Here is a 25,381-nt window from a genome sequence, read left to right on the forward strand (position 1 = left end):
TTATTCCCTTTTGTTTAAAAAAATCTTTGCCAATTTGAACAACAAAATACATCATCTATTTTAATTAGATTTATTTATAACTAATGAGTTTGCAATTTTTAAATTACTGCTATTTTTTATTACACAAATAATACATGCATTTTTTGTCTTGCATGCAATTTGAACAATAGAGAAATATACAAGCTGTGAACGTCTTCTTCCCTCTTGCCTACATTCTTACTCTCCCAAAAATAACCATAGCTAAGATTAAGCTATACATTTTTCAGCCACTGTTCTTTTTACACATAGATAAAATACATTTGTATGTACATACATAGTCTATATATTTTTTGAAGGGATTATTTAAAATATATGAATGGAATCATATTATACTTCTAATTTTGCAAGTGGCTTTTTTTTCACATGTCAACGAGTTCTGGATAATTTTCCATAACTGTATGTATGCATTTCATGGTATATAGCGCCACACTGATTTATTCAAATATCTATATATTTAAATGTTTCCATTTTTTCTTATTAATGTTTAAGAGCTGGTTATTTATTAAAGCGTTAACCTTTTAAAATAACATTTTACCATAAACAGTCATATTCTTTGATGGCATTTGTTACACAGCCCTTGAGCTGACCTGCTAGCCTGGACTATGAGTCAAATTCAGTGGCCTTCCTACAGCTAAGTGAGAGAGAGGGGAAGAAATCAAAGAGAGATGAGGGGCTGCAAAAAAATAAGTATTCCGGCTTACATGTAGCTCAGACTTACCTTCCAGAAATTGTACTGTGCTCTGGGGCATGTCTCTGTTCTGTTGAGAAGGAGGCTTATCACAATCTTAACCCTGCTTCACTGGGGACAGATGATTCTGAATCTTTGGCTATTCGAGGATGTCCCACCCCCAGCAAAGAGGTAATAAATAGAGCCATAATAATGGTAATAACATTTGTAAAGCACTTTATGGTAACACAGCCATTCCAAATGCAGCACTTCGTTTGCTGTGCATGGTGCATAACAGCAAACATGCAGTTTGTCCTCATGGCTCCCATCAGCCGCATATTTGCTCATGCTCAGAGTCTGGAACTGTGTGAGCCAACTTGCCAGTCGGGCAGGCCTGGCTTAACAAATTCCTCCTTGCTGTTCCACTGACTAGCTCATGACTTGGGGCCGCAGCTCAGCCTACCTTCGTCTCAGTTTCCTGAGTTAGCATGGAATGCTATGTAGCATTGTTGCTTTGGTTAAATAATATTATAAAAGTAAAGCTTCTAGCACAGGACTCACATCTTTTAAGTGTGCAATAACAGAGCTCTGTTTTCCCTCTTTCCCAATCCAAATATCTGGCGGGGAGGGGGGTAGACATATTCCTTTTTTTCTAGATGTTCTAGAGATTTGCTTCTGTTAAAAAAAAAAAAAAATGCTAATGATGCCTTAAGAGACTATGCTTGTTTTGCCAGGCCAGATGGGGAACAGGAGCAGAAGACAGAAGTCATCAGGAGGTGACAGGAGGGTATAATGGGGAGAATGTATTGGTATGGGGGAAAGGGAATGGTGCCCATTTAAATGCAAAATATTGTGTGTTCAGACAGTAAGGCTACTGCGTATCAAAACTGATTCACCAATTAGTAAACATAGACTCATAACAGCTTCCAGATTGATGAGCTACAAATTCTAACCGCAGACACCTGTAATTAAGGGTTTGGGTGACATGATTCTAACACAGCCTCATTTAAGAGCTGCCTGGCTGTAAACAGTCCTTGGATGCTGGGGCTTGGTACTCCCGGAGCCTCTTCCCAGGAGGTAGGAGTGATTCAGAAGAGATGACTCAGGTAATTTGTAGCAACAGCAATAAACTGCTGGGACTTTTTTTCCCTCCACCCCCTAACCCCCTGACACTTTTCTGTATTCTCTGCCCTTCTTTCAAAGTATTATAGGGCCTGACTCCATGGGGGGACCAAGCAAAGAATAATTGAGATAACACTGTATCTGAAATAATCAGCCCTCAAATGTACCAGGAATGGAATAATGATTGGCAGGGTCCGGTAATCTCGGAAAACATCTTTGTTAACGTTATTTGATGATGTTGGTTTATGATTATTTCCAGCTGGAGAGTTAAGTCCAATTATGGTCTGCCTAAAAAGGCCAAGGGGAAAAAAAGGCTGCCTATATTGATCTTCAGTGATAAAACCCAAATGTGCATACCAGTATTTCTTTTCTTTTTTTTTAAGTAGGCTCCACACTAGGCATGGAGCCCAATTCAGGGCTTGAACTCACGACCCTGAGATCAAGAGTCAGACACTCAACAGACTGAGCCACCCAGGCACCCCCACACCAGTAGTTTTCAACAATCTATTGATACACTCAAAAGATAACAATGAAGATTCCATTTACTACTTTTAAATTCATAGAAACAGAGCTGGAATATTAGCTAAGTTTTATCGATTATTAGACACGGAAGGTGGCATTAAGTGCTCAATTTTCTCCCTCTTGCTGTAGAAAAAAAATGTCATAATCAAATCAACTTTCTTTCAAATAAGAGTTTTTCTATCGGGAGGCAATAAGCAATGATTAAATGAGTTCATAAGCTTCGGTGATTATGGATTTGGGTTTTTCTGAGCAAAATAACATGGCTGACAAGACCTCATTAAATAAACTCATTATCAATCTGCTATTCCACAGACCAAAAAAATAGCTTTATTGGAAAATAATGATAAAACGTTTCTCAAGGCAGTTCTAATTGTTGTTTGCTGTTTTTGTGCTTGAAAAATATTTGCTTAATCTCATGAATTATAGGATAAAAAATTTAGCTTTCAGTAATTTCTAGATACTATTTAGCACACCAGGATTCCATTTATCTTGAAAAAGGTACACAAATGTATTCACCTTTGCTTAACTCACTTCCCTCTTCTCTTACTCTTTCCTATCTCACTAGGGTAAAAAACCATGAACTTTCTCCTGTGGTTGTTATGTCTGGCTCCTTGACAGGGCTTTTCAATCCCATGTGATGTGGGTATTTGTCTGTGTGTTGGCTGTATTTTTCATTTGATAATTCATTCCCCTTGGTCTTCTCCATTCTTTTTCTTGTGGGACTCCTGTTAATGAAACGTTATACGTTTTCTCTCCTATTTTTCTTTCTCTTCATTTTGTGGTATATATATTTTAAAAGATTTTTTTTATTTTTACAGAGAGAGAAAGAGAACGTGAGCAGGGCAAGGGGCAGAGGGAGAGGGAGAGAGAATCCCAAGCAGATTCCTCGCTGAGTGTGGAGCCTGACGTGGGGCTTGATCTCAGGACCCTGAGATCATCACCTGAGCCAAAACCAAGAGTCAGACACTTAACCAACTGTGCCACACAGGTGCCCCCATTTTGTGGTATATTTTATTAGCATCCTCTTTCCATTGAATATATAAGCTTTTTTTCTCTTCTCACCTTCTCTCTTTCATGCTGTTTCCTTTTTTTTCAATAGCATCTCCTTTTTCATGAATGTACTGTCTAATCTCTCTGAGGCTATCATAACTTTTTGAAATTCTATCTCTCTCCCTCATTTTCTTCATTTCTTCCCAATTTCTTTATTTCTTTTTTTCCTACTTTCTTATTTTAGTATTTGTTTCAACACTGCATGCTTCCTCAACATGACTGGTGATCCCTGGTTCTCTGTTTGCACTTAAAAACCGAGCACTAAAAATCAGATTAGAATCATAAGCAAAGTTAAAAGGGAAATTCCAAACCAGAGAAAATATCTGTTATATATGAAATAATAATGGTCAATGTTTTACATTTCTAAAAAGCATGAACAAATCAATAAGAAAAGATAACCATTTCAATAAAAATGGATAAATGTCATGGACAATCAATTTGCAAAATTTAATTATCTAGCAACATTTAAAAGTGCTTAACCGGTAATCAAATATAAACTAAAACAAGATGCCACTTTTAGCACCAAATTGTCTTTTTTTTTTTTAAATGTCTAAGCAAAGAATCAAAGGCTTTGAATGCCATACTCGACGAGTTGGACCTCATAGATATATATAGAACACTACACCCCAGAACCAAAGAATACTCATTCTATTCAAATGCCCATGGAACATTCTCAAGAATAGATCATGCTCTGGGACACAAAACAGGTCTCAGCCAATACCAAAAGATTGAAATTATCCCCTGCATATTCTCAGACCACAACGCTCTGAAATTGGAACTCAACCACAAGGAAAAACCTGGAAGAAACTCAAACACTTGGAGGCTAAGAACCATCCTGCTCAAGAATGACTCGATAAACCAGGAAATCAAAAAACAAATTAAACAATTTATGGAGACCAACGAGAATGAATACACAACGGTCCAAAACCTATGGGATACTGCAAAGGCAGTCCTAAGGGGGAAATACATAGCCATCCAAGCCTCACTCAAAAGAATAGAAAAATCTAAAATGCAGTTTCTATATTCTCACCTCAAGAAACTGGAACAGCAACAGAGGGACAGGCCTAACCCACTGACAAGGAAGGAGTTGACCAAGATTAGAGCAGAAATCAATGAATTAGAGACCAGAACCACAGTAGAGCAGATCAACAGGACTAGAAGCTGGTTCTTTGAGAGAATCCATAAAATTGATAGACCACTGGCAAAACTTGTCCAAAAACAAAGAGAAAGGACTGAGATTATTAAAATTATGACTGAAAAGGGAGAGGTCACGACCAGCACCATTGAAATTGCAAGGATTATTAGAAACTTTTATCAACAGCTATATGCCAAAAAACTAAACAATCTGGAAGAGATGGAGGCCTTCCTGGAAACCTATAAACTACCAAGACTGAAACAGGAAGAAATAGATTTCTTAAATAGGCCAATTAACTATGAAGAAATTGAGTCAGTGATAAACAACCTTCCAAATAATAAAACTCCAGGCCCAGACGGTTTTCCTGGGGAATTCTACCAAACATTCAAAGAAGAAATAATACCTATTCTCCTAAAGCTATTTCAAAAAATAGAAACAGAAGGAAAGCTACCAAACTCATTCTATGAGGCTAATATTACCTTGATCCCCAAACCAGGCAAAGACCCCCTCAAAAAGGAGAATTACAGACCGATTTCTCTAATGAATATGGATGCCAAAATCCTCAACAAGATCCTTGCTAATAGAATCCAACAGTACATTAAAAGGATTATCCATCATGACCAAGTGGGATTCATACCTGGGATGCAAGCATGGTTCAACACTCGCAAATCAATCAATGTGATACATCATATCAACAAGAAAAGACTCAAGAACCATATGATCCTCTCAATTGATGCAGAAAAAGCATTTGACAAAATACAGCATCCTTTCCTGATTAAAACCCTTCAGAGTGTAGGAATAGAGGGTACATTTCTCAATCTCATAAAAGCCATCTATGAAAAGCCTACTGCAAGCATTATTCTCAATGGGGAAAAGCTGGAAGCCTTTCCCTTAAGATCAGGAACACGACAAGGATGCCCACTCTCGCCACTATTATTCAACATAGTACTAGAAGTCCTTGCAACAGCAATCAGAAGACAAAAAGGGATCAAAGGTATCCAAATCGGCAAAGAAGAAGTCAAACTGTCTCTCTTTGCAGATGACATGATACTCTATATGGAAAACCCAAAGGAATCCACTCCCAAACTATTAGAAGTTATAGAACAATTCAGTAAGGTGGCAGGATACAAAATCAATGCCCAAGAAATCAGTTGCATTTCTATACACGAATAACGAGACTGAAGAAAGAGAAATTAGGGAATCCATCCCATTTACAATAAATGTAATTCTAAATGTAGGCAAGGATGTGAGAATGATACTCTCATACCCTGGTGGTAAGACTATAAATTGGTGAATTTTTTCAGGGTAACAATTCAGCTGTATGTGTTAAGTCTCTGAAAAAGAGTGTAACTTTTGAGCCAGAAATTCTGCTTCTAATAATCTTAAGGGAATAAGCAATCGAGTTTGCAAAGTCCATGTAGAGTCAGCTGTTGTTTATTATAGTGAAAAATGGGCACAATACAAGTGTTAAACATTAAAGGATTAACAGGATGAATTATTGTTACACTCGTCTGTGGAAAACTACTCAGCTATAAGGAATAATGTTACTGTAATTTATGTATTGACAAGGAAAGATGTTAATGATATATTGTTACATCAAAATTATGAGACTGCATAAACATGGAGCTCCATTTAAAATAATACTACTTATGATATATACCTACACAGAAAAAAACCTAGATGGTTTACATACATAAACTGTGATTATTTCTAGATCATGGCAATATATGAATTTTATTTTCTTCTTTATGTTTTTATGTATTTTCCAGATTACCTACAATAAACATAATACTCCATCCTTAATAAAAATATTTCTTTAAAACAGAGGGAGAGAGAGAGAACTGGATTTAGAAGCCCTGAGAATGTGTGTGTGTGTGTGTGTGTGTGTGTGTGTGAGAGAGAGAGAGAGAGAGAGAGAGCATTGGTTGGACATTGCTTCTTCAACAATACGCTTCACACAGAGTAATGAGATGGGGACTGAGTCATTTCACTGGAAAACCCCATGTACCAGTATCTGTGAGCATCCCAGGCATGTGAGTCTTTTTCTACTAAGGTAAATCTTCCATTCTCTTCCTGAGGGAGTATGAGATTAGCAGCCAGTATATTCTGGGAGCCAGCTAGTTCCCATAATGAATCCTTCACTTGATTGGCCCTGTTTGGAGCCTGTCATTCTCTTCCCACCTTCTGCTGTGCCTAGGTACTCCAGAAGAGCCTTCCAGGCTAAATTTCTCCAGAGAAAAACCTCCTACTTCCTGCCTGGGTGAAGGAAGGTTAGTGGGCGCGTGGGGAAGAACGGGATGAGGATTGACATCTCACTACCCCTTATACTGACTTTTAACTGAGCCTCCCACTTCAAGTTCCATCCTTCCTCCAGCCCTCACAATATCTACTGCCTACATCTTCCCAGGGTTCCACAAGTCAGATCCACTTATTTCTTGTGCCTCTCTCCTCACCCTTCCTTCTGGGCTCTAATAAATTAGTTACTAGTCATCCAGCTGTTTTTAGATTGCAAAATTTTGTTGACATTTCTTATTTGGTGAGGTCCTCTTTCTTGTTCTCTTTCTTCTTATTGATTTGTATTTTTTCTTTTTTCTCCTCTCATCTTAATACAATTTCAGAAGGAGCAGAGATAAATATTTGCATTCAATCTGATACATGTAACAGGAAGTCCTGTGGGTATTTATACATTTGCTCCGATACGTAAATAACACTGTGCACAGATGCCTCATAGAAGAAGTTTCCAGGGCTTGGGAAGGCAAGCTAATGCTAACCTAGTGAAGAGGAGACACATGATGCCACTTGGGTTCACCTGACCTAGCTAGAACTTGGGACGTGAAGATTCCTTTCCTTCCCTGATTTATCTAGCTATGACCAGGGATATGCAAAACAAACAAACAAACAAACAAAACCCCAAAAAGTGGCAAGCACACTATGCCAATTTCTCTATAATAAAATGTTGTGCTTGGATAGGAAGGAAATTGCAGCTGTTCAGTACAGATGGCAAATAGCTGACTGCTTTTAACAGGAAACAATGAAATATCTAAAGTGAATAGACATATCAAGAAATAGATGTGTGAGCTAAGTTCCTACTTCCCATTTTAAAAATCTTTGAATAGTTGACATTTATTTAGATTTTTTAAGTGAAAAGTTCCCCCAAACCACTGACCCATGTAGAAATTTCCCTAAAGTCAATTCACTACATATTATCCCCAAGTACACTTACACTTGTCTAAAACGGATTGATTTTTTAGCACGAATCTTTCTGCCACCTGCTTCAAAGTCTTCATTACCGCATAGACGAGGTAATAATGATCCATGTCTACCTGTGTGTAGGTGTGTGTCTATATACATGTGTTCACTTAGCCTCTAGACCTACAAAATTAGAATTTTTTTGGGGGGGGGGGAGAAGAAGAGGGACGGAGAATCCTAAGCAGGTTCCACACCCAGGGCGGAGACCAACTCCAGGCTCGATCTCACCACCCGGAGATTATGACTTGAGCTGAAATCAAAAGTAGGATATTCAACCGACTGAGCCACCCAGGCACCCCCCAAATTAAGAAATTCCTTAAGGTGCCAACATAGTGATAAAATGGAGAATTTTTCAAAATTCTTCTGTTTCTCACAGCACCCAACCCTCAGCTAAACATGTGGTTGGGATTCAGTAAACGCTTGCTGGTTTATTAATGGATTATACTGTTGAAAAGGGATGTTTGACCTCCAACAAGAGTACATCTCGATTTATGAGACACAAACAAGTTGACTGAGGAAAATATTGCTTAACAATTGTCAGTTACATAAGTCAGTCGCAACAGGACACATACTGCATAATTCCACCCATATGAGGTACACAGAGTCAAATTCATAGAGACAGAAAGTAGAATGGTGGGTCCCAGAAGCTGAGAGAAGGGGAAAATGGGAGTTAGTGTCTTAAGGGTATAGTTGGGGAAGACAAAGAGGCTCCTGGAAGTGGATGGTGGTGATGGTTGTGTAACAATATCAGTTTGACTTAATGCCACAGAACATGCTTAAAAGTAGTCAGAATGGTAAATTTTATGTTATGCATACATTAGCACAAGGAAATAAGAGAATTGTCAGTCACATCACCAATGCCTTGGTGGGCCTCCTTTTACCTGAAACATGTGGAATCTTAGAAAGAGTACCTTGTTTACCACAGTGATTCCAGCCCCCTGAATGTCTAGTTCATTGGATCTGAGGCACTAGGATCCAGTGAAAGGAAAATTCATATCTGCATAAGACACGATGGAAACGTACTTCTTACGTATTTCATAGAGACTGCTATCTGCTGATGCGACTCTATCGTTTAACCTCTTTGGGGAAGATAAAGTTTCTATTGGCTATCCTCAGGCTTTGAGAAGGAGTGAGCTCCAGTAGAGCGAGCCTGGGTCACATTTGTACAGTTGTGTTCAGGCTGGACTGGCAGCCGAGTGTGGGATACTGTGTGGGTAACTAAAGGGAGCAGACTTCGGCTACGAAGCCCTTGGGGCAGAAAACTCTTCTTCCCATGGAATTTTGTTCCCTAAGTCTCCAGACGTTTCCTTCTTTCTGTTGTGATTTTGTATCCTTTGGAACATCTCGGAATTGTGATTCATTTACAGACACAACCCTGAGATCACCCAGCTATTTGCCAAGTGGGTTGTAGCAGTTTAGAAGAGCCGGCAGTAATGCCCTGAGGTCCTAAAAGTTTCCCCAACTTGGTTTTTGGAAGTCATCCACGGACGGGTCAGACTTGCTCAAGCATTGTCTGGGAGGCCACTGGAAACTCTGCTCATCGGGGCCTCTGTGAGGTGAGGTGTTTTGGGGACTGAACAGCACTGCTGGGCTGGGTACCCAGTATGGCCTAAAGGAAAACCCAAATTGTGAGCAAGGATGGAAGCAAGAGTTTAAAGTTAGGAAGAACAGAGCAAGGCTCTGCTGGGGAGGCCAAGGTTGTGAGATAGATGAAGGTGTCAGAGGCACACAGCTGGGTGTCACTGGGGGCAGGGGTGGCTGATGAGGTAGACACAATGTCTCAAATTTCCTGGGCAAGATCAGACATCAGGGAGCAAAGCAAATTAGAGACGGCAATCTGCAAGCACCGCGTGGCCACAGGGAATCACAATATTGATGAAGAGGAGAAAGGTCACTTTCGTTAATCAGATGTATTATCTACGTGATATGAAACCTTTGCCTACATGAAAATCTTCAAGTCATTAATTAAATTTTCCACTTTTCGCCCAGCAATGTGGTGACATGGAGAACTAGCCCAAGAGTGCACATGGCAAGAAGAGAGAAAAAGGAACCAGAATTTCCCTTTCCAGGATGGTTTTGTCACTCGTTCTTTTTTGGAGTCTCACCTCTGTCCTCTCATCTTCAGGGCTTGATTAACCAAAGGGCACATCCTGGTTTTGCATGACTTCCTCCAGGGAAAAACTTCTCCTTGCCTAACTCAACTTTATCAGCTGTCTCCTTCCACCACTACTCTGTCAATTCGTTGCCCTCAGAACACCGCCCAAAGCTTCCTTGACTCCCTTAACTTTCTGAGAGCCCAAAGACTCACCCAAGCAGCCTCTTCCTTCCACTGGGAGCTCCAAGAAAAAAGCATATTTTTTTGCAAAAAAATAAAGGAACAGGGAGCCATTTCCTCTGCTTGAGGACTGAAAATTTAGCTATCTCATAGCTGAGGGTTAAAAGACTCAAAGACGTCATCCTTCATAACCCTTTGTTTGAAGTCAGTTTGGAGCTGGAGAAAGGAAAAAAGATATGAAGAATATCTAATTTTGTGAATCTCATTTTCAAATTCAAATCTCAAATGTTCCCTGAGGCAGTGGATTGCCAAGGCAGCCCAGTGATGAAAACTTAATAAAAGACCCAGAAAGATCATAGATCATGCTGGCCAATCAGTTGTCATAGGTAAGGGAACAATAATGACATTATTCTAATATTTGGGGTGTTCTTGGCTATGTTTCATTCTCTGCAATGACACCAAGCTGGACTTCAGACTTCATCACTGTCTTTCATGAGCTCATCCGTGGTTTCTGGTCATTTCTGCCATGTACCATTCTTTCTTCCTTCTGGTTCTGTTTTAGAAATATGTTCAACCACAAAATCTATGCATGATGATGTCTTTATGTCATCACTTTATGTCATGATTTTAGTCACTTCCCATCCCAGGCTCTCCTATTTTTCAGCCCATTACCCACCCCCACCTCACTATCCTTTCATAACTGAAGCATGGATTACATAAATGCCATTCTCTGGTTTGCCATTCCTAAGAATGGAACACAAAGATTTTACAGTTAGGACTTTGACTCATTTGATAGCCTCACTTCCTGTCACTGTGGCCCTACCTTTCTCTGTCCCCAAGTCCCCCCCTCCACCATGCTTTATGTTGGAGCAATTCTGGGCATGTGAGACCCATTTACTTCTGCACGCATTTCCTGGAACATTCTTTCTCTTTTTCTCTGCCTGGACAAAGATGACTTGGCCTCCATAACATAGGAGTGTCCTCCTTCGTGAAGTCTTTCCTAAACTCATGCCGAGATCATTGCTCTACCTACCAGTGATATAGCATCATGTTGGAACTGTTTATTGACATGTCTGGGATCTGTTCCTGCTCCCATGACTTTACTCAAAGACACAATAGACTGGGAGCCCCTCACGTTTGCAGCCGCCTTTTCTGTACAGTGCCTGGTTCCATGTGCTTAATGAGTGTTACATAAAGGAAAGAATGAATAAAGAAAGTGAGGAAAACAATCTATCCAAGAAGAGAGGGTAAGAAGCCTGCCATCTTCAATGGAGCAAAGTTGGCTTGGTACCAGTTACTGTACCCAGGTACTGGAGATGCACCCCCTCTGTCCTCCTGTAGGATCTCCCACACTGTATATTTTGAGAGACGAGTCCATCTTTGCTTTCTTTGCCAGTTGATGTCCTACTTGAAGTTCATTTTCTCATTGTCTCATTGTTCATTTCTCATTGAGGTGGAAAGTTGACATGGAGATGGAAAGAAATACCTTATATGTGTACATCTGGTGTGACCTCCATTCCACCTTTGTAGTCAGGGCTAACAGCCTCCCTAAAAGAGACTGGATAACTTTCCACACCTGCCCCCTCCCCCAAACCCACACACCCATTCCCAGGGATCCAGGATAGCAGGTGTTACTCCTTCCTCAAACTCCACACTCTGGGAAAGTCACAAGGACAAGCTTATCAACTCTCTTCTGCCTGCTGCTGGGAGTGTTAATTAGCACAATTCTCTAGAAAGCAATTTAGGAGAATTCATCCAAAGTCTTCAAAACCTCCCACCCAGTTGATCGAGCAATCTCACTTCAGTGATGGGGGAAAATTCATATACATCAATGTTCATCCCAGAATTACTTACATTAGGAAACCATTTAAAAGGCAATGGCTAAGTTAATCGTGGAACATACATTAGTTGGTAAAAATTGTATCGCAGAAAAATACTTAACAGCATTCCCCAAGTGGCTATATTAATTTGTTAATGAAAAGCCAACAAATGCACAACACCTACCGATGTTGCCATGCGCACAACTGCTCATGTGAAAGAATTGGAGACTTTTTCTTCTTGACCCCAGAATAGCTCCATCCTGAAGTGGGAAAAATAAGCCAGTGCTTAGCTGATGGAAGCCCGAATCTCACAGAACTGCTACAAACCTCTCCAGTCACTCCCTCCGACATGTCTGTCTCTACGTAGGGACCCCCCTGACTCCTTCTGGTGTCTTCCGGAGTGTGCGCTCCTCACAGCACTCCGCCACCTGCTGCTATGCCTCCGAGGCTCCCAAAAGATGAAACATGGGGGCTTGGTCCCCCGCTTCCAGGAGCCCAGGGAGATATTGCCAGACCACTGGCTTCTCAACCTTGAACTGGGCTCACACACTCAGCTTCTTTTCCCTTCCATGTGAGAGCCCTTACATTCCTCCTCGGGAGCACGCGGCATAACTGAGATGCTGAAGCCCACGTCTGAATCTTACCACCCACATGTTTCTCCGGGATGAAAATAAAAAGCAGAGATGATGAAAGAGAGAGACTGAAAAGAGTCTCACGTGGCCCTAAGAATGTCCACCCTGTGTCTCAGGTACCATTCCTTGGGGGCTCTTTCCATAGCTCTGAGGCTCCAGGGTCCTTCTCTGAGGGGCTTGAGTAGAAGGGAAGGGTGAATTGGGATCCACGTGATTCTGAAAATGCTTTCATCTCCTTCCTGCCCACCCTCCTCCCCGCCAGAAATGCTCCAGGTTAATGACAACTGGTCACCCAAATGGAGCACAGCATTTAATACAGACGCCCCGACCCAACCTGTTCTCTGAAGGAAGAGCGGCAGTTTTGTTTTCAGTTATTAAAAGAGGTCAGTGTCACAGGATAATCTTGTGTCTCTTTACTTTCTGTTTCCCAGAGCAGACACAGCTTGGAGAGCCTAGGGTTTGCTGGCCGAAATGACTCTGCCCTTCCCTCACTATCCCTTGTCCAGCGTTTGGGGGATCACTTCGGGTCCTTTGTCTATCGCCCCGTATTACAGCCATCCCCCTCCTCGTACAGCACTCCTCAGGGAAGTCTGTCCGTGGAGGAAAACTGCCTTGTGTGGACTTCTCGTCACATTTTCTCATCTAGCTCAGCTGTCCCCCTGCACCCATTTTCTCCAGCTTGACAGTCATTTTGTCACTAGTTTTCTTTATCTGAAACATGCCTGCTTCCGCTCTGGTGACCTGTGTTACCAGACAGGCAACATCTTTGTGTCTTCAGGCTTTTGAACGTTAAACTAATGACCCAGCTGCCTACTCGCCAGTAGCTCCCGAGGATGCAGTGTGTGTGTCCCTGGCCTCTGTCCCCGCAGGTGAGTAATGGTCGGAATAAAATAGTGGGGTCGAACTCTGTTATCACGGTGGGGCTCCCGGGGAGCTGGAGCTGTCCAGCCAAGATGCATCTTAAAATGTGATCCCTCTCACCAATACCAGCTTCTCACCAAGGCTTGAAGCAGAGACAAAGGACAGAGAAAGTCCTTTCAAAGAGTGTTCTGAGGACACTTGGAGGAAAAAACGTCCGAAGGAAGGGTTTATAAAGTGGTCACATCCTGATGAAGTCTTCCATGTGTGCCAGGAACAGCGCTGATGGGGCGGTGGGAGGTGGGGGAAATGTTAGAACCAAATGTGTGTCTTGTCTTTCCAGAATGGATTCCTAACAGCCACGTCCTCAAGTTATCAGAGAGCAGCGATATTTCTAGGCTGATGATATTCTCCAGACAGAGCTGGAGGTGTGATTTTATGATTCTCCATTTGACAGTAGAGTTTAAAAAAATAATCACAGTGGAATGAAGTTACCTTTTCAAAATTTCAGGAAATCCTTTCCCATCTGCCTCCACAAAAGAAAACAACAAACAAACAAACAAACAAAAAAACCCAAAAAACAACAACAAAAAACCCACCCACACTGATGTCTGTTTTTCAAGTTTGTGCTTCACTCTTTTGAGAATTTCAACTTGGTTCTAATCTCTCTCCTTCATACTGCCCGTGCCCAGTGATGCCCAACTGTGCAAACACAGGTGCTTAGTATGTCGCATCCCTTGGCAGAGCCTCTCTAATCTGCAGAGATTAGATTAGATTAGATTAGATTCTCCTTGTATCTCATTGTCTGAGCGAATCATTTTATTTTATTTTTTTTATTTTTTTTATTTTTTTTAAAGATTTTATTTATTTATTCGACAGAGATAGAGACAGCCAGCGAGAGAGGGAACACAAGCAGGGGGAGTGGGAGAGGAAGAAGCAGGCTCACAGCAGAGGAGCCTGACGTGGGGCTCGATCCCATGACACCGGGATCATGCCCTGAGCCGAAGGCAGGCGCTTAACCACTGTGCCACGCAGGCGCCCCTGAGCGAATCATTTTAGAGCCCACTATTCTTCAGATTTTCTCCCGCTTCAATTATTTCAATTTCTGAATGTTGATCAAGCTTTCTCTGTAGGTCAGTCATTACGTAGTTGTTACGAAAAACATAAAAGTGAGCACATGGTCCTCGGATTCAAGTAGTTCTGAAGTTACTATTTTTATATAAACATATTTATCTAGGCACAAAAAATAATATTAGACGCATCCTCTTATGTGACAATAGTAGAAGTATTAAATTGAGGATATTTGCTTATTGGAATTTTAAGCGGACGTGAATGATGTTTGTAATGAATTTCTAAAGACTTGAGGAAATTTCCATGATAAAATTAAAATGAACAAAGCTCACCTTTTTGTATATGATACTGCTATAATTATAAATACACATAGATATACACAGGCACATGGGATAGGAAGAATGTTTCAAAAGTTAATATTAGTTAGCTTCATGTTGTAAGATTTTAGATGATTATTTTACTTCTTTATATTTTTCTGTATTTCCAATTTTTTTAAGTAAATTCTATGCCCAGTGTAGGACTTGAATTCACGACCCTGAGATCAAGAGTTGCTCTGGATTTAAGATCAAGATGTCCTACCAACGGAGCCAGCCAGGCACCTTTGTATTTCCAATTTTTAAGACAATTACATTGATTTTATAATCACATATCAAAGTTAGTAACTTTTATTAACATATTAATTTAGCCGTCAACGAGTCAATGATCTGTCAATGTTCTGATTGATGAACACTTGTAAAGTTCTTACCATACGCCAGGCAAGGAAGCATCCTTTGTGAAAATGAAAGCCTACTGAGCTGATGTCCTGGCTCTCACTGAAAGTTACTCAGAATTCTCATACTCAGAAAGAAATGAATGGAAATGTATCTAAAATTGACACAACCGAACCATCATCAGAAATGAAACCCAAATACATTTGTTTTCAGAAATGGAAAGATTTATCTTTCTAGGTGTAGGAATAATGTGAAAAGTCAGAAGGTCTGTAGAAATTATCTGACCCTTGGGAGAGGTCAGATGTAAGGCCTCACCAGTTCCCATATTTGGGAAAGTGTCTCAAAAATGGAGGGCACATTTTCCATCTCCAGAGACTAGTTTGTCTCTTATGTAGTGAAGGTACCTGGTAATGAGATTGTAGTTAAGAGCTGATTTGAAATGGAATTTTTATAGAGCCAATTTTTTGGTTGCTTAAAGTTAATTGCTTTGTACCTAATTTAAGCCCCACAGGGAGCAGCTCTGATCTCCCCCAGCAAACTTTATCTTAAATGAGGCTGATCTATAATCCTATTACATGTGTCTGGGTGTCTGTCAGTAAATACCATGGGATGCACTAAGTTTCTAAAGGATACTATATGGTTTTCATATCCTCAAAGGACTTTACTTTGGCCAGGAGGTCAGTTGTTTTCCTGGGGCCGGGTCAGTTCACTGTACCAAATAAAAGTTACGAGAAGATAGTGAGAGCTATATTAAATTTGCTTGCTCAAAAAATAGATCTCACTTGCCTGGCAACTTGCAAGAGCTATGATGCTGTAAAGGGAATGAATGAAACAGAGGAGTAAATGAAACACTGCATTGAGCATAGAAGGGCATCAGTGCCTCAATAATCAGAAAGAATCCAGGTTATTGCCGATCGCCAGCCTACAACAGTGGTTCTCGAAATGTTGTCCCTGGACCAGCAGTATCCACCTTGCTTGTGAGCATAGAAACGCGGAGTCTTTAGTCCATCTCAGGTCTACTGAGTCAGAAACTCTGGGGTGGAGCTCAGCAACCCCTACTGTACCAAGTCCCCATGTGATCCAGATGGACACCGAAGTTCGAGAAATCCTGAGCTCGAGTATCGGGATTTTGCTGAAACAGAATCATGAGGTGAAAGGTGAGTGTGGTCAGGAATAGGAGGAGCCCTTATACATGTGTCAGGTGTTCTCTGAGATGCAGAGACAGAGATAGGCAGCCTTGAGAAGTGGGCTGCTAACAGAACTTCACCCAAAATGGCTCAAATAGCTATTTCCCGTTTAGGAGTGGAATTGTAAGTCAAGCCGTGTCAGGAGTCAGGAGGTATAACAAGGATGATAGGCAAAATTCTGGGACGAGGCACAGTTTTCCACTCCTTGCTGGTTTTTACCGGCATCTCTTGCCTGGAGACACATTGAGGTTACTGGAAGTCTCTGACAGGGGAGGTAACCGGCTGAAGATGAAGCCTAAAGGGAACAACCCTGTCATTTATCCAATTTCAAGACAATACACCCAAAGCTAATAGAACTGAGCTCACAGGGTATAAATAGGTGAGCTATGGGTAACGGGAACAAAGAGAACTTTCAGAAAAACTCAATGACGCTCTTTGACACCATTCCAATCTTGGTGGACAATGGGGGTTTCATTAGTGTGAATAGGATAGATCGTTAACAAAGCATTCGATGCCTCTCTCAATGGATCTTATTATAGAAATAGCAGTACTGAGCTATTCGACATAGAGAACCATGCCAAGGATACCAAATTATTTTATAGAACCCAGAGTACATGAAGATGATAAAATATAACTGGGAGGCCTTGTGACAAGTAAGTTTCCAGACAACTCAGGTTTAGCCATGGATTCCAACGATCAGGGTGGCCTCCAAAAGTGACTTGTGTATTAATCATGTGTTGATTAAATTTTAAACAAGATTGGATCATTGTTTGGTCTCAGGCCCAAAGCTTGCCTGAAAACGCTCCTTCCTGGATGTCAGAACCCCATGGCTAAATCAGTAGTAGGAGTCAATCGAAAAGGGTCAGTTGACCTAGAACAGTGGTTCTCAAATTCAGTATGCAACAGGATCACCCTAGAGAACTCATTGACACACGGGGCTGAGCCCCAGCCCCAGAATTTCTGATTCTCTAGGTCTTGGGTGGGGCCTGGGTATTTGCACTTTTAGCCAGCTGGAATAAGACCCCGCTGTTTCGGGGACCACATTTTGAGAACCAGTAGAGGAGAGAAAGCACTAACCAGCAGCGATGGCTTTCTAGGATTAAACCACAGGAAAGAGGCAGCAAGTAGCAACACTCCACTGCTGAAACTACCTTCCTCTTGCTATGGGGTTCTGACATCCAGGAAGGAGAGATTTCAGGCAAGATTTGGATAATTGCTGGAGATAACTTCTGGAAGGTTTAAAACAAAGTCAGGCTTCCTAATGCCTGGATAACTTTCAAGAAGTTTCCATTTCACCAAGAATCAAAACTATGACCCTAAAGGGAATTATCTTTCAGGCTGTATGCCTTACCTGCTGTGTTCCTGCCCAGTGAGCGCACCCAGGCTGGCTGCTCGTTTCCAGAAGGTTGGCCAGTAACTGTGTGAACGGGTGGAAAACTTCCTTTTGAAACTCTTGGATAGTCTCTGGCATAGGGCTGCCAAGGGAAGGATGACCTGGACCCTCTTCCCAAGGACTCCTCCGCTCCTCACCCATTAAGGCTGCTCACTGTAACCCTCTGAACCCCAAAGCGTCAGTGTCACCTTTTCCTCAAATAACTTGGCCTAGCTCAGGTGTCTTTCTGGCCTCAGAGTGGAGCATTTGTACTGAGGAGTGCAGGAGGAAAGCTTCTTTGCAGAAAGGATTGGAGAACAAAGAAAAGCACTAGCCTGTCAATCTTGTGCCCGTGATGTTCTCTGCCTGATTGTCACTATGTCATTGTGTTCTCAGTCCATCACCATCAGGAATACTCTGCCTGCCCGTTGCCCAGTGACCCGTGGGGCAGGTTGGACCTGTGCAGGGTGGGAGTTGGAAGGGACAGAACCAGCAGAGATGATAAGTCTGCTTCAGCCAATAGCATGGAGATTTTTGTAGCCACACCCTCCTAAAAGTGCCATCTATGAGCAAGACAGAAGACCAACAGTGCCCCTGAAGTAGGACTATTTCTGTTATTTACATGTCATTTGAACCAGCTAATTCATCCCCACAGCCCATAGCAGAACATGGTTTCCCCAACCCTTCCATCAATTTGGGGAAGGCCTGCATAGGGATTTCTAGGCCTTGCTTTGTTGCCATAACTTTTCTACCCAAAAAGAGGAGGAATGACTTCTGCGAGTGGTGACATTGATGAGAACTTGACAATTGTTGGCCATGATTTTATCACACATGGTTGAAAAGTTCAAAGTCATGGCCCATGCATGCTCCCCATCTCCAGCTTTCCTTGGGACCAGCCTTTGTTCCAGAGCAAGGGGTCCCATTTCTCAGTCTCTGTGGGTCAGCCCCTTGGTGGGACCACTCCAAACCAGAGAAGCCCTTCTTTGGCATTTCAGCTTGGAACTGGGCGGCTCAATCCATCAGCACTGCAGGGCAGACTTGGCTGAGCTCTGAGCTGGAGGCAGGAAGCCCTCATACATTCTCTATCCTACCCATAAAAGAAAGTCCTAAACGAAACTGTCATTATCATCCTCACTTAGCAATGTGTGTATCTTTTATCAACCAGAATCCTCAAGGAAAAGAAAGTGGGGTGTTAAGATCAGGACACCAGCCCTCCCCAACACCCCACATTCCCAATAAGCTCTGAGATGGACACTTTCCCATCCGGGCTCCTCTTGTGTCAGGATCAATCGGGAGCGGTGGAGGTTTCCTGGCAGCAGGCCAGCGCCGGCAGGAAAGGACCGAGACTTGGCACAGCACACACCCGCCTGGGTGGGGCAGCCCCAGCTCACAGCAGAGGGTCAGGGAAGGCACATGGGCAAGGAGTTCAGCCTTCCTCGCTCTCATTCAACTAAATAGTTGGCATCCCGTGCTCTAAGTAGAGTGGTAAGTTATGCCAAAAGGTGAGCGGGGCCCCCTGGGAATTGGGGGCAGGCAATTCTTGGAAGTCAGGGCAGGCTGCCAGCCTCTGGTAGGTTTGTCCACGGGAGGTCAGGCTCCAGAACTGAGTTAGAGTCAGTGCTCGAGCCTCCCGTGACACTACCTCTGGTAAGAAGAGAGGGAACATCGAGAGCACGAGAAGAGGCGTTGAAATGGGAGCCAAGGCCAGAAAGGCCAACCGGGGCTCCCCAGGAGAAGCTCGTGTGTAACACTCTATAATCACAGGGGGGTCGTACCTGGGAGTGCTGCAGCCCAGGGAGAGGGAGGAGGCCCGTGGGGAGCACCCACAATGCAGAGGGAGGGTGGCTCAAGACAGGCAGGGAACCCAGGGCTCGTGGTTCAGCCTTCATCGGGAGAAGGACTCGAAATTGAGGTGCCATCACCTGGGAGGAGGTCAAGTCCTGACCCTGTTCAGTATTTCCTGTCTCAGGCACACACTGGTTTGGGGACTGAGGCCCAAGTTTGGGCGAATCAGTGGATCTGACTGTAGAGACCGGGAGCCTGCAGGGGGAGGACATGACGCAGGTGGAAACATCTGTAGTACGGGCTCACCATGCGGGCCTGGCGAATGTCCAAGCCGACCTGGGGACCCCCAGCATTGGCTTAATTTAGATGGCCACTGACCCCAAACAGACACGGGACTGCGCCTTGCCAAAGCCTGTAGACTGTGACTCTGGCAGGGCACCCATGACAGCAGCTGGTGCCTCGGGGATGAGACAACCTCCCGCTCCCTCCAAGATGAAGTTAGGGTGTATGGCCTCACTCTTGGAAGACTTTTGTTGGATGAGTTAAACTGGAATCATCTTGCTTTCCTGGGAAACTGTTGTTCTTCTTGTCTGCTAGCCTCAGGGCAAACTCTTTACGTCTTACTTGCTGCTACTTTCCACCCTCTAATAACAGCTCCGCTGTTGGGCAGACGTGACACGAATGTGTGTCTCATGATCCTGGGGACCCTGGGGGTCTCACCTCCTAATTTTCGATGAATTCTTTTTTATAATAATTCTTTTTGCTTGGTTCTCTTTATTTGTCCTCAGTTGGCAAAGAGAAATAAACAAGCGGTTGATGGAGGAAATCAGTAAAATATCAGGTTATCTTGAGTTGTTCTGGTGAGTGGCTTTTTCCATAATTTTCTGCCCTGTCGCCACATGTGCTGCTTAAGGTAGTTCATGCAATGAAACCATCCTTAATGTGCATCGTAAGTGTGCTCACTAAATTTGCTATGTGCCCTCAACACTCTAACCTGACCATTCGGGTAGCCTCAACACCTTTTTTTTATTATCTTGTTTTGCATCTTAACAGGTAAGAATCAGGCATATCCACGCCTTCACCCTCCACTGTGAGCATTTTTCATTTAAAATATGTTTGGTCCATCTTCTCGAACCTCCACTCTACCTCCACTAACCCTGATCTCCAATCCCACCCAGCTTCTATAATTCCTCCTAAAAGAAGCAGAAAGACAAAAGACTTTACCACCAAGGAGAAGGAACCTGACGATCTGGAAATTAAGGAAGGCCAGCGAAACTTTCAGCCGTGATGGTGAAGCTCCTGGGCGTACCACCTCCAAAAACCTGGAGCCCCAAACCTGGAGCCCCAAACCTGGGTTTGCACCGTTCATGTTTGAGTCTTAGTGGAACAGAACACAGGCATTTCTTTGTCCGCCTCAGCCTTTCTTCAAGGCCGTTCTGGCAGCCACCCACAGCCGTTTGGTGGACACAAAGTACTTCCCAGGCTTCCTTCTGTGTTTCTTTTGGTCACTAAGGCTGCTCCTTCTGCAGCCGGGTGGCCATGACCTCTGCACCATTCTTCCAACATGCGGTTGCCACCCACGTATCAACCTGATTTCCAACTCCCTTTGTCCACTTTGCCTCCACCCACGCCCCCCTCCCCCAGTCAGAATGCTCTCTCCAATGCTGCACATCCACATCTTATGATTCAAGGTTCATAGCGAGCTCCATTTGTGCCATAAGGTTCTTCTCTCCACTCTGGTTCTCGCTGGTATTTCTTTTAATTATATTCTTTAGCACTTGTTATGATGATTCATATCCTGGAAGCTCGTGTGAATCACCTGGGGACTATTTAAAAAATAGAGACCCTGACCAGACAGACCTAATCAGAATCCCTGTGGGTGAGCTATCGGCATCTGTGGTTTTATAAAGATTCACAGGAGATTCCAACATACGGCTGGGGTTGAGAAACACAGATAATATATAGATGATTAATTTTCATATTTTAGCATCTGCCTTGAGAGTACATGCATTGTAAACTAGAGGACAAGTCTTACCTTCCTACTGTACCTAACCCAATGTTAGCTACAGGGCTCACCCCTTTCAATAATTATTTTGACACATATTAATGCAAATAATAAAATCACCTAAGAGTTCAACAAACACTTTGAACACCTTTACTGTGCCAAGCACCAGAGCTATGCGGGTGACAGCAGTATTAGCCCTTTTAGACCACAGTCATTGGCTGATGGGTAAAGGCTGGTGGAATGTTACTGGTTACTGACGCACACATGGGGCCAGGGAAGGGTTGCTGAGGGAAGGATAACTGCTGAGAGAGACTAATAAGGAAGAAGCCTCTGATTATGGGAAGGGTGAGAAGCTCCCAATTATCTTGAAGAGATTCAAATATTTGTGCCGTCCACATGTCATGCCTTCCCACGCTGTGCAACAAGCAGGGAGAACATGGAAACCCAAATGCACCTGTATCCCCCCAAGTTACCCCCAAGATGGCCACTTGGTTGGCAGAACTTCTGTAGCCGTCCTTCTAAAGGACCATATAGAAGTATGTGAAGTATGTAAATAAGAACATATGTATTCGCTCTGGTACTAACATGAGGGCGGCACCTAGGTGCCCGTGGCCTGGGCGTGGCCACCAGATCAGGTCCATAGCTTGCTGCAAGCGTCCCTTTACCCCATCCTTCTATTCCCTGGGGTGGCCCAGGCAATACTGGGAAGACTATGGGTGTCCCACTCTGTTCTTCCCATATCCGTCCCTTTCCCTGTGATATTTGCTCCTTCCGGCCCCAGGAGCCAGGGAGCCCCAAGATCTCTCTTCCCTCAATTTACCAAAACCTACTCTTAAAAATGGATCTTTAAATAAATTCAGAGGAAGGTATATTTTACTGTTAAATCGTGTGCATCTTACCAAATAAAAAAGGGAAGGAACATTTATGGAGATCCTAATGTATGCAAGTTCTGCTATGTTGGTGATTATTAACCTATTAGATAGGCAAGGTAGAGGGCTGAGGTTTCCTGCTCCCCAGCACCCACAACCCATAGGTGGTGGCTCCCTCTTCCTTCCCCGTTGTAAGAAGAGCCCCATCTGCTGCTTCCTGGGGTGGTTGGGGTGAGGGGTCACACACTTAAAATTTATTTCAGATGCCACTCTGAGATCTGCTATCCTCTCTGAGGTTTTGGTTTGGTTTGGTTTGGTTTTTTTCTGTAAGTATCCAGTAGTTTTGTTCCCCACTCCTCTTCCCAGAGATACAAGGTTACTTTCTTTTTTTTTTTTAATAATTTTTTTTATTATATTATGTTAGACACCATACAGTACATCCCTGGTTTCTCATGTAAAGTTCCATGATTCATTAGTTGTGTATAACACCCAGTGCACCATACAATACGTGCCCTCCTTACTACCCAACACCAGTCTACCCCATTCCCCCACCGCCCTCCCCCTGAAGCCCTCAGTTTGTTTCCCAGAGTCCATAGTCTCTCATGGTTCATTCCCCCTTCTGTTTACCCCCCTCCCTTTCTTCTTCCCTTTCTTCTCCTACAAGGTTACTTTCTAAATTGGGCCACTGGTTACTAGGAGCTCAGGTAAAGGTCAGTTTCCAAGTGAGGGCTGCCACCTTCCAGATGGCCCTGCTTGAACTGACTGCACCCTTCTGTATGCAATCCACATGCAGTATCAACCTTTATCAATCTATATCCAATATCACTCTAAATATGTAATATCACAATTCCATATGCCACGTGACAGTCATTTATTTACCCCAAGAGATCGTAATAGTTCCTATCGCATAGACTGGGGTAAACATTCAATGAAATAACGCAGGTAAAGAACCTAGAACAGTGCCCAGGACATAGCAAGCACTTTCCCAAATGTCTGCTCTGTTGTCAACACATTTCCTTTTAAACAGACAGTTGATGGTCTGCTGTCTGTCAGGCTGCCTTCAGTAGTCCAGCACACCCTATTCCCTCCCCACCTCCCACCCAAGCTATGTCTTCTTCCTCCTTCAACACAGCTTCCGTTAATGGTGGTGGTAATAGTAGTAACAGAATTATGAATTAATAGTAAATGCTTTCATGGTGCTTACTTAGTCATCACTAATTACAATCACTTCCTCAGCATCAATAAACATGAAAGAATTCTGGTGGAAAAGCTCTCTCCTCCCTGGCTGTCACTTAGGACTCTGAGCTAGGACTAGAAATTGAGCCCTGCAGGGTCTGCACATGCTCTCTCAGGAGCTCACTTTGCTTTCTGAAGTGGAGACCTCTGCTTTGTTCATGTTGACCCAGTTGTGATGTCAAGAAGAAAGCCGGCAAAATTTAGGTTCCAACGTTATAAACACCTACTTTAGAATGTTGTGAAGGAGAGAAAAACATAGTGATTGTCTTGAAGTTCCTAAAAGTAAGTAAATTATCACAGCATAAACACAGTGAAAGGGAAATTGACTTTGCAGCATAAAATAGTAAAATGTAAACCTGCAGACAGAGAACAGAAGACTCTCAAGTTAAAATTATGGGTTTTGGAGAGGTCTGCAGAGTGAATTTAAAATAAATGCATAATTATGGAAATGGCCGAGGATCTCACAGGAACTTTAGCCTCTAGATGAATCATGTGACGCTAGAGCAAAATTAAACAGGCCAGTGGAAAGACCCTGCTCTGCCCAAGGGTCACTGATGATTTTCCTGGCCCGACTGAGGGATCCTCCAGGGGGATTCACTCCCGCCTTTGTGTGGGGAGAAGCACTGACCCCTCCCCCACCTTCTGCTCTTGACTAAATAGATTCTACACAGTAACCCCCCCCCCCCGCCCCGATAAAATGGTCAAAGGCCACTTAGGAGCCTTTGGGCAGAGCCAGTCAAAGTTTTTATTTTCTCTTAAATGTTACTGCTTCCTTCTAGGAAGAAGCTTGAAAGAAAATATGTACCTACACTCTGCTTTAAGAAAAAAAAAATCTATGAAAAATTTCAATTACACAGCCAATGAGGCGAAATTGCTTGATTTACAAAGTCTTCTTTATCCTCAAGCCCTGTAGTCAGAGAGAGGGGGACTACACTGAGGCGCTCCCAGGTCTTCTGGTGCTTTGAGAGGCTCGAGGAGAGGCCTAGGCCCACCAGTGGGAACACAAGATACATTTCCAATGGCTCAATTGGGGCTGGACCGATTCTATATTCCACAGGGAGACTGGCTGTTTGGGGACAGATAGAGGCCACCAAGATCAAGTGCTTAAGCCCCAATCTGTTACTTTCATGTTTCTTCCAATAGACCAGGTCACCTCATGCTCCCACTCCACGAGAGCACCCACACACAGTGAGAGCTTATTAATATGGACATGTGGAGGGATGGATGGATAAGTGGATGGATGGATGGATGGATGGATGGATGGATGGATGGAGATGGATGGATGGATGGATGGATGGATGGATGGATGGATGGATGGATGGATGGATGGATGGATGGATGGATGGATGGATGGATGGATGGATGGATGGATGGATGGATGGATGGATGGATGGATGGATGGATGGATGGATGGATGGATGGATGGATGGATGGATGGATGGATGGATGGATGGATGGATGGATGGATGGATGGATGGATGGATGGATGGATGGATGGATGGATGGATGGATGGATGGATGGATGGATGGATGGATGGATGGATGGATGGATGGATGGATGGATGGATGGATGGATGGATGGATGGATGGATGGATGGATGGATGGATGGATGGATGGATGGATGGATGGATGGATGGATGGATGGATGGATGGATGGATGGATGGATGGATGGATGGATGGATGGATGGATGGATGGATGGATGGATGGATGGATGGATGGATGGATGGATGGATGGATGGATGGATGGATGGATGGATGGATGGATGGATGGATG

General features: G+C 43.2%; 1 long non-coding RNA gene across 1 annotated transcript; it reads left to right on the top strand.

Annotated features, from left to right (window-relative positions):
- The first annotated feature begins 13,305 nt into the window (after window positions 1-13,305).
- Window positions 13,306-21,629, top strand: LOC117803267. The gene is made up of 3 exons (XR_004626953.1): window positions 13,306-13,380; window positions 20,548-20,584; window positions 20,673-21,629. It is a non-coding gene; the product is annotated as an uncharacterized LOC117803267 (long non-coding RNA).
- Window positions 21,630-25,381: the final 3,752 nt, after the last annotated feature.

The sequence above is a fragment of the Ailuropoda melanoleuca genome, chromosome 8 (assembly GCF_002007445.2).
Source record: "Ailuropoda melanoleuca isolate Jingjing chromosome 8, ASM200744v2, whole genome shotgun sequence".
Classification (NCBI taxonomy): domain Eukaryota; kingdom Metazoa; phylum Chordata; class Mammalia; order Carnivora; family Ursidae; genus Ailuropoda; species Ailuropoda melanoleuca.